General features: G+C 44.7%; 2 pseudogenes across 1 annotated transcript in view; one reads left to right on the top strand and one right to left on the bottom strand.

The window, feature by feature from the left end:
• The window catches only part of LOC146714760 (E3 ubiquitin-protein ligase RNF19B-like), a 230,548-nt pseudogene that overhangs the window by 26,756 nt on the left and 189,215 nt on the right, over window positions 1-14,577 (bottom strand). The window lies entirely within an intron of this gene.
• Window positions 10,183-14,090, top strand: LOC146714762 (uncharacterized; annotated as a pseudogene).

Below are 14,577 nucleotides of genomic sequence, written 5' to 3' on the forward strand. Positions count from 1 at the left end.
TTTGTAAAATATAATTAAATAACACAGCTACAATGGTGGGAATTTACTTGTTCAGCAGAACAGTGTCCAGTATCTTGGCTTATAGGGCTTTGGAGTTGACGTCACGCCGCAATGCATTGTGGGAGCGCAGCTCCATTTTCGGGGTCTACGAATCAAAACAAACACACTGTGTTGGAACGACGACGACAAGAAACATGCTTAAAAGCAGCTCAAAAGAAAACGGACGGTATAGAGACTGATTGCGTCCAGAGGCGAGCAGCATGTACATAGTGACTGGAGCGAAGAGGAGACTGCTACACACCTAGCGCTAGCATTAGAGGGAGATGCACTGCAGATAATCCTTGACCTAGCCCCGGCAGAGCAGCATGAGCTCCAGGCCCTCACTGCCGCACTCGAGAGGCGATTCGGGCAGCGGCACTCCACTGATCAGAGCAGAGAGCAGCTAACCAACCGGAGCCATCAACCGGGGGAGAGCCTGGGCACCTTTGCAGCAGACGTGTTGCTGTATGCTCGTCGTGGCTACCCAGAGTTTCCAGCAGCAGCCCGTGAGGAGCTTAGCCTGCATGCTTTTCTGCAAGGACTTTTCCCAGAGCGACTACGCCAACACGTCTGCCTGGCCATGCCTCAGACCCTCCGTGAGGCGCTCCTTGAGGCTGAAAGGACCGAGCTGGTGCTCACCTCGCGACCTAACCAGCAGGTGCCCCCCCCAAACTACCCCCAAATCAGAGCCGCAGACTGTGACGGGGAGGGGGAGGTCGCCGAGATGTCCCAGCTGCAACCCTCGGTGCCCCGGAGGCGTCCTCGTCGACCAACCGACCGCTGCTACCGGTGCGATGAGCCTGGCCACGTGGCGTGTGACTTCCCAGCACCAGCCCCGAAGACCAGAACTACGCAGCCTCAGGGAAACGAGGAGGGAGCGGTGTAGCGAGGGGACCACCGCTCCAGCTTCCTGCCCCCCTCCAAGGACGATGCACAGTGGTGGGCCGAGTTGGGCACCTCAAGGGACTCTACCTGAGCTGCTGTGTTGAGGACCAGCCATGCCAGGCCCTGGTGGACACAGGGTCTACCATTTCCCTGATACAACCTGGCGTTCTTCTTGGAACATCTGGGCCACTGGTGAAGGGTTGGTTGCCCACAGACACCCAGCTGATGATAGTGATGGGGGAGAAAACTGTTATGCGGGGGAAGAAACCGTTGCGGATGCGAGTGAAGGATCTAGAGCTTGTGCACGACTTCTGGCTTGCCGACATTCAAGACCAGTGCATCATTGGCCTGGATCTGCTGAGCCGCTGGGGGGCCTGCGTCGACACCGCGAAGCTGGCTATCACTCTTGGCGCAGAGACTTTTGCTCTCCAGCACGGCCATAAGCAGGGAGTGGGGACCAGACGAGACAGGCGTCGGGCAGCTGCCACTCAGCAGATTTCGGATGCCGGTGGCTCCGGGTCATCTCCATTGGCCTCAGCCTCTCAGCCTGACAAACCTCCTTCGACTGAGACCATCGAGGCTGTTGATGACCTTTGGCAGCGCAGCAGCGTAGGCCTCAACGTCGACCAGCGCCAGCGGTTGAGGTGCCTCCTGGACGAGAATGTGGACATCTTTGCCGCCAGTGACAAAGACTGTTGGCAGACGAGTCTGGTCCAGCACACCATCGACACCGGCTCTGCTCAGCCCATCCGTCTGCGCCCACACCGGCTGCCCCTCTCAAAACGGCAGGTAGTGGAAGAGAAGATACGTGAGATGGCTGCGGCTGGGGTGATCGAGCCGTCCAATAGCCCATGGGCGGCACCAGTGGTTCTGGTGGGGAAGAAGGATGGCAGCCCGAGGTTCTGCTGGACTTTCGCTGTCTCAATGAAGTCATCAAGAAGGACTCGTACCCGCTGCCGCGGATCGACGAGGCCCTAGATTACGTTACTGGCTCCAGTTGGTTCAGCTCCCTCGACCTACGCAACGGTTACTGGCAGGTGGAGCTAGCACCCGACGCAAGGCCTAAGACTGCATTCACCATTCGACAGGGGCTGTGGCAGTTCAGGGTCATGCCATTTGGGCTCTGCAATCTGCCAGCGACGTTTGAGAGACTGATGGAGAGGGTGCTCGTGGATATCCCTCGTAGCCGCTGCGTTGTGTACCTGGATGACCTGTTGGTGCACGGTGGCGACTTCGACAGTGCACTGTCTCACCTGAGCGAGGTCTTGAGTGCCATCCGACGAGCTGGGCTGCGGTTCAACCCCGCGAAATGCCGGCTGTTGGCGAGAGAGACCACGTTCTTGGGCCATGTGATCAGCGCTCGAGGTGTCGCCACTGACCCCGCAAAAGTGGCTGCGGTCCAGGACTGGCCGACTCCCTCGAACGTCCAAGAACTGCGGAGCTTCCTGGGCCTAGCCTCCTACTACCGTCGGTTCATCAAAGGGTTCGCAACAATGGCCAGCCCCCTCCACCGCCTGACTGACAAGGGACAGCTGTTTGGCTGGGGGGATGCCTGTGCTGCGGCTTTTGCACAGCTGAAGGAGGCCCTCACCAGAGCCCCAGTCCTGGCCTACCCCAACGCCCGGCAACCTTTCATTATGGACCCTGATGCTAGCAATGTAGGGGTCGGGGCGGGCCTTTCCCAGTGGGACGAGGCTGGAGAACGGGTGGTGGCGTACTTCAGTCGTGCCTTGGGGCGTGCCGAGAGGAACTACTGCGTGACCCAGCGGGAGCTGCTGGCCGTAGTGCTAGCGGTGCGGCACTTCCAGCCATATCTGTACAGCTGCCGGTTCCTCCTGCGCACTGACCATGCATCTCTGACTTGGCTCCTGAACTTCAAACACCCAGAAGGGCAGGTGGCCCGCTGGCTGGAGGTCCTTCAGGGCTATGACTTCGAGATCCAGCATCGGCCAGGTCGACAGCATGGCAATGCTGATGCCCTCTCCAGACGGCCGCTACTGCCTGCGACAGGAGGAGTGGGCCCAGGAGGTGCTGGGCGTGGCTACTGCTCAGGCCACAGCCGGCGGAGGGGGGTGGCTCCCATTGACAACGCAGCAGCTGAAGCGGGAGCAGGAGGCCGACGCGACGTTGGTTCAGGTGGGGGCCTGGCTTGAGGCGGCGCTCCTCCCTCCCTGAGCCTGGTTCTGCCGGAGGTTTCTTCCTGTTAAAAGGGAGTTTTTCCTTCCCACTGTCACCAAAGTGCTTGCTCATAGGGGGTCAATATGATTGTTGGGTTTTTCTCTGTATCTATGAAGCGCCTTGAGGCGACTTTTGTTGTGATTTGGCGCTATATAAATAAAATTGAATTGAATTGAATTGAAGGTCTTCGGGGAGATCTGCCGGCGACTGGGGGTGGAGAAGACGAGAACCACTCCGCTCCACCCACAAAGCGATGGCTTGGTTGAGCGCTTCAACCGCACGCTGGCCACCCAGCTCGCCATTCTCACCAGCCGCCACCAGCGGGATTGGGACCGACATCTGCCCCTGGTCCTTTGGTCGTATCGGACTGCGGTGCAGGAGTCCGCATGCCGGGCCCGGGGCGCATGGTGGTGTTGCACCGGGACGGGCTCTCACCGTACCGACCGCTCGCTCCGGCAGACGCCGGGCAGGGGATGATGGTGGCACCCCATGTTCTGACCCGAGTGACTTTTCCCCCGCCAGTCGTGACCGGCCGGTGCGCCAAAAGAAGGCACCTGGACACTTGCAGGACTTTGTGTGGGGTAATGGGGTCGTCGGGGACGACTGACCCCTTAGGTGGGGGCTATGTAGCGGGTCAGGGCTGTTCGGGGTTCTGTTTGTACAGTTATATTTTGTTTATGTTGCCATAGTGACGGGTGACGCCCTCTCGCTGCGACGGTGTGTCCTTCCGGGGTCAGAGGGCGCCCTGTGTGTTGTTGTGGTTGTTGCCGCGCTGAGCAGTTAGCTAGCGGCAGTGTTCTTCTGCAAATGTTAATAAACGGCTGTGCTCCCTGGCTAACTCACGGGAAGCAAGACCAAATGATACCTCCGTCTCCTCCTTGTCTGAGCTCGCCACAATACATTTTGTAATTATCCTTATAATTACAAAATGTTTTATGTAAGATTTAAGTTTTGTGATTTAAATCTGACATCACAAAAGTATTTTGGAATTTAAATAATATATTTTGTAACTGCAGTACACATAATACTGATTTTGAACAATTTTGTCCAGGTTCCTTGTCACCGGGGACTCCTTCACGACCAAGCGTTCAGTTACAGAGTCGGTGTGTCCACGGTGAGCCAGATCACCCCCCAGGCAGCGACGGCCATCTGGGACTGTCTAGTGGACGACTTCATGGCTGTGCCTTCACCTGGAGACTGGCGGTCCATCACAAAGGGATTCCAGGAGCGCTGGAACTTTCCTCTGTGCTGTGCAGCTCTGGATGGGAAGCACGTCCAGACAAAGGCACCCCATATATCATATAGGAGACACACACATTGATATACACTAAATATTTATTTCATTTCTTTTTTTGTGGTGCCCAAATTTATGCACCTGCTTGATTTTGTTTAAACAATTATTGCACACTTTTTTGTAAATCCAGTAAACTTCTTTTCACTTCTCAAGTATCACTGTATGTGTCTCCTGTATGATATATTTAACTGACATTTTTTATTGTAACAACCAACGATTTATACAGGAAAATAATGTCTATTAACAAGGTTGCCCAAACTTCTGCATCCCACTGTATTAGTATATTTTGTCATTAGTATAATATGAAATAAATTCTACATGTGTCAAGTCGTGTGCCAACATTTGCTGTGTAGTAGAACTGAGACATTAGTCATTATAAAAATTTATTTGAAATAATATTAAAATTCTCACACAGAAAAACATTAAACATAAATATATAAAATATAAGTATTTACAGAGAGAGAGGAATGAAAAGGACCCAGCTGCTCTCCAGAGCAGGAACAAGGCTGAGGAGGAAATGCTCCATTGGAGACTGGTGTGGCCTCTTCAGGGACTCCAGGATGGCCAGCTCCACCGTCGATGGACCGTCCTGGGACCAGTCCCTCATCTGCCTCGGAGCCGTCCTCCTCTGTGAGCCTGTAAAACAGCACAAAACACAAAGAAATGAGAAGACTGCTACTAGATTTTAATTTCAACATTGAAAAAAACAAAACAAAAACAGGATTGGTTGTAGATATTTAGTAAAGGTGATCACAAGGCAATCCCACCGACTAAAAAGGTATCAGTGCTTGCTGTACATACCTGTGGGTGCAGCAGCAGGAGCTCAGGGACTGGGGAGCCAGGAGAAGCAACTGCTCTGCTGCAGAATCAGTTGGCTCTATCAATACAGTATTAAATGTTAACATGTTGAATATAATCAGAGAAAGTATATACAGTGGTCCCTCATTTATTGCAGCAGGGGTTCTCAGAATAACTAGCCCCTGGTCATGCACTTTATACACTGTTTTCCCCACACACATGAACATTGGTCACAGTTCTCACAATTGATTCTCAAAGTGCAAACCTTTGTAGATTGCAAAACGTAAAAGTATTATTATGCCGCGTTTTGTCTTCATCTGCCTGCCACTTTCGTGCGCCTTTTTCCCTCGCGGTGCAGGTGTCTATTTCCGAATGAGGCTCATAGTTATGGGTGTTTTTGTGCTGTTTTTCCTATTGGACGTGATGGTTATCAAAACCAAACATGATAAATTTGGCAAGCGCAGGCGACACGACATGGAGCAGATTTGTCAATCAGGCTGCAGAATGCAATGCTGTACTGTGCAATAAAAAAAACAGCGAAAAAGCGAAGCAGTGACGGATGAACAGCGGGACCACTGTGTGCTGTTTATTAATAAACAATAAAATATATTCCTAAATGACAACATGGATAAAAGCAGAATGGTATTTGTACGTCAGTGGGAAAATAGCGGTGGCTTGCTAGCTTTTGTGCGGCTTCCCCGGGTCAGTGAAAACTTTCAAAAGAGAAATGAATGAACTTACCAGGTTGCCCGATCTCTTTACATATCTTCCTCCAAGCTCGGTCCTTTATATTCCTGTCTCGGTACAGAAAGCAGCTGGTGTCGTACGGCTCCGGGTTGTTTGCTACGGCATTGATTAGCCTTCCCTCCATTGAAGTATGAAGGGCTTTGGCTGGATCTGCCCCTTTGACCTAGGTCACAGCCACGTCACCAGGCTCCTGATTGGTTGTCGCGGCGCGATTTGACGCTGGAGTTCAGATTTTTCCAACTCGAGCGGTAGACTATGGGCTCAAAATGTGGTCATAAATATTTTGTACTTGTAAATCAGTTTTGTACTTGTGAAAAAGATTTGTATGTGTAAAAAAAATTTGTGCGTGCGTAAAAAAGATTTGTATGTGTAAAAAAGATTTGTGCGTGCGTAAAAAAGATTTGTATGTGTAAAAAAGATTTGTGTGTGTGTAAAAAAGATTTGTATGTGTAAAAAAGATTTGTGTGTGGACTTAGCCAAAAAAACCCTGCAAGTTACAACTACGAATTTTGACCCTATTTTTCTTCCTTTCATCTGATTGGTGAATGTCATGTCAATCACAAATGTAACAATCCAATCAGAGAACAGATGGGTTTGGCTGTCGGAGGGGCACTTTTTTGAACTGCAGGTCCTTGAAGGGTAATCTCTATATAAATATCCGATAGCAGCTAGGTCCCCTTACTTTCAGCAGCTGTTGAAAGGATAAAGTTGTGGTATGTCAGTGGTTAGAAATACCATTATTACTTTAGGATTAGTTTAACACAACGTCAGGGCTGACCCGGGACCATTGTTGTGAGTCACAGCGAGCATCATAAAAGTCCTTTCACATCGGACGCAGGATGTGCTGCTAATGCTAATTGCTAACTAAAAGCAAAGGATCCAGAATTTGTTGCTGGCTGCTGAGCTCGGTGGGTTTTTGCAGCAGCTCTACCTGTACTAGATGCACCTGCTCCTTGTCGTTTTTATCTCTGACTTTATGTGAACTACAAGAGTTTCTGGTTTTCTTGCTAGTTCTTCAAATGTTCAATAAAAACATGTATGCTAATTCATAACGAAGAAACCTTTGTAATGAAGACTGTCATTTCCAAAACACTGCCCGCCCCCACCCCGCAGTCCGCAGCGCTGTTGAAAAGGCTGTGGAAGTCCCTGTATTAATGTATATAAATGGAGAGTCCTCTTCACACACTGAGGTTAATTATGGAGTTCCACAGGGTTAAGTGCTAGGACCAATTCTGTTTACATTATACATGCTTCCCTTAGGCAGCATCATTAGAAGACATAGCATACATTTTCACTGCTATGCAGATGACACCCAGCTCTATCTGTCCATGAAGCCAGATAACACACACCAATTAGTTAAACTGCAGGAATGTCTTAAAGACATAAAGACCTGGATGGCCGCTAACTTTCTGCTTCTTAATTCAGATAAAACTGAGGTTATTGTACTCGGCCCTGAAAAGCTTAGAAATATGGTATCTAACCAGATTCTTACTCTGGATGGCATTACTTTGGCCTCCAGTAACGCTGTGAGGAACCTTGGAGTCATTTTTGACCAGGATATGTCCTTCAACGCACATATTAAACAAATATGTAAGACTGCGTTCTTCCATTTGCGCAACATCTCTAAAATTAGAAATATCCTGTCTCAGTGTGACGCTAAAAAACTAGTTCATGCATTTATTACTTCCAGGCTGGACTACTGCAATTCATTATTATCAGGATGTCCAAAAAACTCACTGAAAAGCCTTCAGCTAATCCAAAATGCTGCAGCAAGAGTACTGACAGGGACTAGAAAGAGAGAGCATATTTCTCCTGTTTGGCTTCCTGTTAAATCCAGAATTGAATTCAAAATCCTGCTCCTCACATACAAGGTCTTAAATAATCAGGCCCCATCTTATCTTAATGACCTTGTAGTACCATATCACCCTATTAGAGCACTTCGCTATCGCTCTGCAGGCCTACTTGTTGTTCCTAGAGTATTTAAAAGTAGAATGGGAGGGAGAGCCTTCAGTTTTCAGGCCCCTCTTCTGTGGAACCAGCTTCCAGTTTGGATTCAGGAGACAGACACTATCTCTACTTTTAAGATTAGGCTTAAAACTTTCCTTTTTGCTAAAGCATATAGTTAGGGCTGGACCAGGTGACCCTGAATCCTCCCTTAGTTATGCTGCAATAGACGTAGGCTGCTGGGGATTCCCATGATGCATTGAGTTTTTCCTTTCCAGTCACCTTTCTCACTCAATATGTATTAACAGACCTCTCTGCATTGAATCATATCTGTTATTAACCTCTGGCTCTCTTCCACAGCATGTCCTTTATCCTGTCTTCCTTCTCTCAGCCCAACCGGTCGCAGCTGATGGCCGCCCCTCCCTGAGCCTGGTTCTGCCGGAGGTTTCTTCCTGTTAAAAGGGAGTTTTTCCTTCCCACTGTCTCCAAAGTGCTTGCTCATAGGGGGTCATATGAATGTTGGGTTTTTCTCTGTATCTATGAAGCGCCTTGAGGCGACTTTTGTTGTGATTTGGCGCTATATAAATAAAATTGAATTGAATATATTAATAAATGTATTTGTTTATTCTAACAATGTGAAACATTATTACAGCCCACTTTGTATCAAACAACCAGTCTCACTCTTACCAAAAAGAATATTTAAGTATAAGTATACTTTAAAAACTAGAAAACAAGCAAGTATACCTTTAGTTTACTTTGTATGTATTTTCTTCCTTTTTTAGACCAAATTACATTTAAGCATACTTTAAGTACAGTTAGAAGTATACAGAAAAGTATAAGTACATTTAGTCTATACTTGTAGTATAGTAGTGCTTGTAGTATACTATGTAGTATGTAAGTTATTTGAAGCATACCTGAGGTTTACTAAGAAGTAAAAAGTAATACCCAGCATGCATTGCAGTGCTTTAACTATGAAATTAAAACAACTATGAAACAAATGATGTTTTAAAACAAGAATCTGTCAAAGATTCTTGTGTAATGTCTTTTACCCTTTGAACAGAGTAAGTGGGGTAAATCATTAATTTAAAAAATGAAATTGTTCAAACCGTGAGTGAAAAGGGTCAATAGTTAATAAACCTCAACTCTCAAAACATTTTCTCACCTGTTCATAATATAATTCTGGTACTTGAACTATGGGTGGAGTTCTCTATAAATGAAGCCTTCTGATAGTTAGAACTGTTATCTGATATCTGGGGAATGAAGAGATTTCTTACATGTGAAAAATACGTTTCAATTGCATTTTAATTACTGTTTTTAAATCAGAAGTAAGTCAAATATAAAAAGTAAATTAATAGTATACGTGTAAGGTTAGTATTGTCATAGTCGAGTATATTTTAATTATACTCTTGTAGATATTATGACATTATGCTAGTACATTTATGGTGAACAAAAAGTACATCTAAAAGTTAATTTCAAGAATACTGTTGTGTACTAAAACGGGGCCAATATAGTCACAAGAAGCATTATTAGTATACGTAGTAGGTAAGGCATACCTGGGAAATATAATTGAAGTATACTTATTTTTTGTATGGCCAGCAACAAAAACTAATGGCTACATTTAGAGTAATGTTTAAAAATGACTTCATTTAGCAGGGTGTTCCTTTTTTCTCTTCTTATTCTTTCTTATACTGGACCTTTGTTTGTTTTGTATAAGGTACTATTTAAGACACCTCTGCCTAACTACAGTGAACTAACCTAATCATATGCTCTGGTCGTCATTTTACACAAGTTAAGGTGTCACATCCATGAAACCTACACCACTAACCAGCATCAGTCCTACAACTTCACTCTCAAAATTAATAAATTCTGGGACAAGCAGAAACTGTATTTTTAGCGGTGCATTTTGTGGCAGGCCAGACTGCTATTAAATGCACTCTCCTAAAGAAATTATTCCTTTGTAGCACCACTTCCTCTTGGTTCAGAAGAGATGTCCTGATATACGTGATAATGTAACACATTATCACAGTTTAGCGCGTTGGGTTGTGTTTTTAAAGCTTTGTAATGCGACAGGCGCGATAGCCGACGCCACACGTTCACCTGACGTACAACGTGACGTATGACGCACACGTCGGGCAACAATGGGGATAGAAAATATTGCTCGAGGTGGTTAATGATCCTTTCGCTGGTTGCCAACCACCATTAAATAACAACAAGAAGAAAATATTGATCTGCTTCTCTTAGTTTTGCACGTTTAAGCCGCAATTCAGACAAACAAAGCTGCAAAGCTGGAGAACAACATGACCATCAACTATTCTGTGCCACAGATCCAGTTCGCTGCAGCACAGAGTGATGATGAGACTGTTAACATGTGCAACTTAGAAGTAGTCAGAGGTAACTGGATGTTCAATCGGATTAAATGCAAGGTTGATTGGATTATATCTGAAGATCATATGCTATTCGTGATAACTCTGAGTATTTCAAAATTAAATGAAACCACTTAACACTTTTTCCCTAAAACGGACTGACATGGAACACATTAAAGTTGGATTGACACCACCTAATCAGTCTGAAGGTAAGTCTTTATTTTTTTTCACTTATTCGAGAGAAGTCCGAAATGCGTTCTTATTACTGTTTGTTTTGACTTTTAAGCTACCCTACCAGGATATTTTCATTCAAATGCTAAGACAAAATGTCAATATCTATGAATGTGGAGACTCAAAAGACTAGTTTGGTAATAGTTGCCGATGGATTTATGAGACTTGATAGAAACTTGGACGTTTGCAATAGGTGAATCGGTGAACTACCGAGGTTGCGCCCAAATGCTTAAAGCTGTTAGCTGGTCAGTGTTTTCAGGTGTGCTTGTACTACCTGTACGGTGCGGAGTGCTGACTAAGTCATGTTAAACCCATTAAAGAGTCGAGCTCAAATATCTTTTCATTTTTGTGCACTGCTCTCTTGTTGGCACACATTTTCTGTTTATTGAAGCCTTTTGTGAATAATTTTGATCATGTAAAAACTGGGAATTGGTCCCTATTGACAATACTCTTATTTTTTGCATTGCATATGTCATTCAGGAAAGGTAATTGGTCACTGAACTTTTTGCACCTATGTGTATTTCTAAATTTTGTGGCTTCAGTGCACGGAAATTTATATTGTTCAGTTTGCATGTTAAAAGCCACAAACCCCTGACTACCAGGAAAAAAAATGTTGTCCAATCAAAAAAATTTTTAAATCCCCCAATGTTTGTAAGGTAATTAGAAGACTGAAATAATTTTTTGGGAAAAAAAAGTTCACATTTTTTAGATATCACATGTCCACTGCAGAGGACATTGGAAGGCCAAACGTGTAAAAATGAACTTTGATGGCAAACATTTTCTTCAACTCTTCACCAAGGAGAAGTTTGAACTCAAGGAACTGTAGTGGTTTCTTCCCCCAAAACTGCAAGTCACTGCTATACTGAAGCCACAAGTTGGTGATTTCCAGATCAAAAAGTAGAAAACTGCACATACTGTCAATTTCTGAGTGTGAGGGACCATCCTGTAGAAACTCAACATTCGGCAACAAGGTCCACGTCACTTATATTGGTAGTGTACTCAGCAATTGCCAGTGGACTTGGTACATGGACAAACCTTTTGTTTTTCTTAGACCATCTTGTGCGTCTGTCCTGAGGTTGATTGCCATAGGCAGAGGATGCCATGACAACTGTCCAACCACTTAATGACAGCAAGTTCAGGTCTGAGTACCATCCCTGATGCTCCTCCTTCTTTCTTCTTCAAGGGCTTATTCCCTATGATCTTCTTCATCAAACAACTCAAGATCTGGGTTTCCCTCATCAAACTGCAATAAATTTCTTTCTGCTTCTAAAAATGACTCCTTTTCTGGTCATTTAAAAAAACAGAACAAAATGGAGGAAATGACTACAAATGTCCACTATGGAGGACATTTTTTAAACACTTCAATACTATACTAAAATGAAGTTAGAATTAAGCATACTATGTTTTAATGTGTTATTAAGAGACTTATTTAAAATATGCTAACAACATTTATAGCTAAAAATTGCTCAATAAGAAGTTTTATGCACTTACTTTTCTTCTTCCCATAAAATGTGCTTGCAGCGATGGCCGCCATGTTCCTTAATGAAAAAACTAAAGTTCCCAAAGCTCCACCCCTTCACATTTGGTATCATTGGAAAGCCCTAAATGTCCTCTGTAGATACCAAAAGGAGGCAATTCTGTAGTATGCAGTGCATGGGAGATATTCAGGTTTAGAAAGGTGCACTACAGAGGACAAATTTGCATTGCTGGTAGTCAGGAGGATAGGCTTTCTTGTGGAACTGAGAACTGCCCTGCCACTTTCAGAACATTTTCTGCCTTCATTCACATATGCCTAGGAATCACAGAACAAGAAGGGAGACCACTGAGGAGGAGTTTTATAAATTCATTGGTGACCTCAGCTGTCAAGTTCCTGGATGTGGGTATGCTGCACAAAACTTCACAGCTCTTTGTGCCCCTCTCAGATTTCATATCAAAGATGGGGGGAAAAGTATTATGTCCATTTGAAGGTTGCTCTAAATACTTCAGTGTCCGAACATCATTTTCCAGCCATATTTCTCAAAAACATAAGTAGACAGTTCAGCAGTCAAGGCAACAAGAAATTGGGGGATTTGCCATAATACAAGGACAGGACACAGTTAATCTATTACAAGACTTTGTGTCATTTAAAAATGCAGGCTAAAATGCTCTTGCCAACCAGCACTATACAGAGCATCATAGAGGAATTTCAGGATCTTTGCAGCTGTGCAATGCACGAAACAAAAGTAGACACTGAATCTAACACCATTAACCTTTCGTTGGTAATGGTAGGACTAAGGGTGGAAATTGTGACAAACTGTAAAATATACTGTATTTTACGATGTATTTTTCAACTTTTCAATTCAAGACCTTGAGTTTGTAGTTCTTTTGCAGTCCTGGGATTGATTTTCATCTTCAGACAAGGTCCCCAAAACTGCCTTTCTGTTATTACTCAATCCTAATTGCAGGGTTCATCTTTTAGTGAACCCTGCAAGTTGCTTTTCCAATGATCTCTCTCTCTCTTTTTTTAGATGGCAGACCAAAGAATTTGAATGACACCATTACTCTGGAGCTTGGGAAAGATTTCCACTCCAACTGTCGCATGCAATCACAAGAGGAGACAGAGCTCATCCAGAGGACAGGAGAAGTATGGTTAGAATTGTTGTGGAGGCCATGCAAGTTCACTGCAGAAACCCTAAACGTGCATCTTGTGAAGAGGTTGCTAAGATCATTGTAAACAGATACCCTCAAACATTTGCAGATTTTACCAAAAAGGGAGAAAGACTGGGTTGTGGACATTATTCACTACTAAGAAGCATCAAATCTAGAGTTGAACATGTTAATCAAGATAATACAACACAGAACCAGGAATGAGGAAGACTGCAGTCCCAACAGTAATGCAACCTCACCTAAAAAAGTTAGATGCCTTGTTGATAGCTATGGTTGTATAAATTGGCAGCCAGTTGAACTTCCTTAGGGGGAAACGTCAGCTTTTTAGAGGAAAAGAAACACATCCTGTTAACAATTTTTAATTCAGAAGGACCTGGAGCTGTGGAGAGACCTGATGTGGATGACTTCATGTGCCTCACATATATTTCTCAGCGGCAGCTTATCAACAGTTGTCCCTCACTTTCAGTAGCTGAAATTCAGGAGCAGTGGCCATTCTTGTTTACTCGGAAAGTTCTTTCGAACCACTTTTACAAACTCACAGGCATCGATATCAGTGAGCGCTTAAGTCAGGCCCTCATAACCAAAGGCAGAAGGATTATTAACTATTTCTCCAGCCAGAAGCTCAAATGGAACCTTGGTATAAGGACACTCATCCAGCAGATTGAAAGTGAGGGAGTTTTGACCAACAACAAGGTTGGCACAGCAGCCATACTTCTCATGATGAAGTATTACAAGGAAGATGAAGACTCTCTCTTTGTCTTAGCAGATGTAAGCTTCTTTCATACAGCTCTATGTTTAATGCTGTTGCTTGCTGTCCTGTTTTTTTTTTTTTTTTTTTGTTACATAAAATGTCTTGGTCCTCTTTCTGGCAGGAAACACCTACCAGGATGTCCCTTGAAGCAGAGAACAACCTGCCAAGCACCCCAAGGCTGATTATGCTTGGTAAGAAGTCATTCATGAAATAGAGCTGATTAGACCATATTACAATTTCTGTTTGGCACAGGAGCTTTTCATGGACACAGGTATCCAGTCTCTGTTTTGTTAGCTCAGATTTCTGTAATTTCCTTTATAAACCAAGGTTGTTGGACAAGTGTCTCAGTGAATCCAGCAAAGTAATAATATCAAATTTCACATTACATATTACTGATCAACATGGTAGTCTAGCTACATTAACAGCAGAAATACTGAAGTCAATACTGTAAAGTTTAACAGCAGCACAAACTATAAACTCCAAAATAACCATACAGTTGATTCATCTCCGGTAATTTAACTGGGCTGACTCTTTGTTAGGTGTGTTTAATGTGCAGAATAATTCCCAATTATGTACAATTATAATATGTTAAAAGGGACTTATGTCTTCACACACCCCCGTTCTCTGCTAGCCATTGGGGCGGGGGGGCTGGGAGCAGATGTTAGCTGTCCGATTGGCCTCCCTGCTGCTGCGGAGCCTGG

The sequence above is a fragment of the Copadichromis virginalis genome, linkage group LG3, assembly GCF_057382275.1.
Source record: "Copadichromis virginalis isolate Kocher_CV1m ecotype Utaka linkage group LG3, C_Virginalis_male_GT1.1, whole genome shotgun sequence".
In the NCBI taxonomy this organism is placed as follows: Eukaryota; Metazoa; Chordata; class Actinopteri; order Cichliformes; family Cichlidae; genus Copadichromis; species Copadichromis virginalis.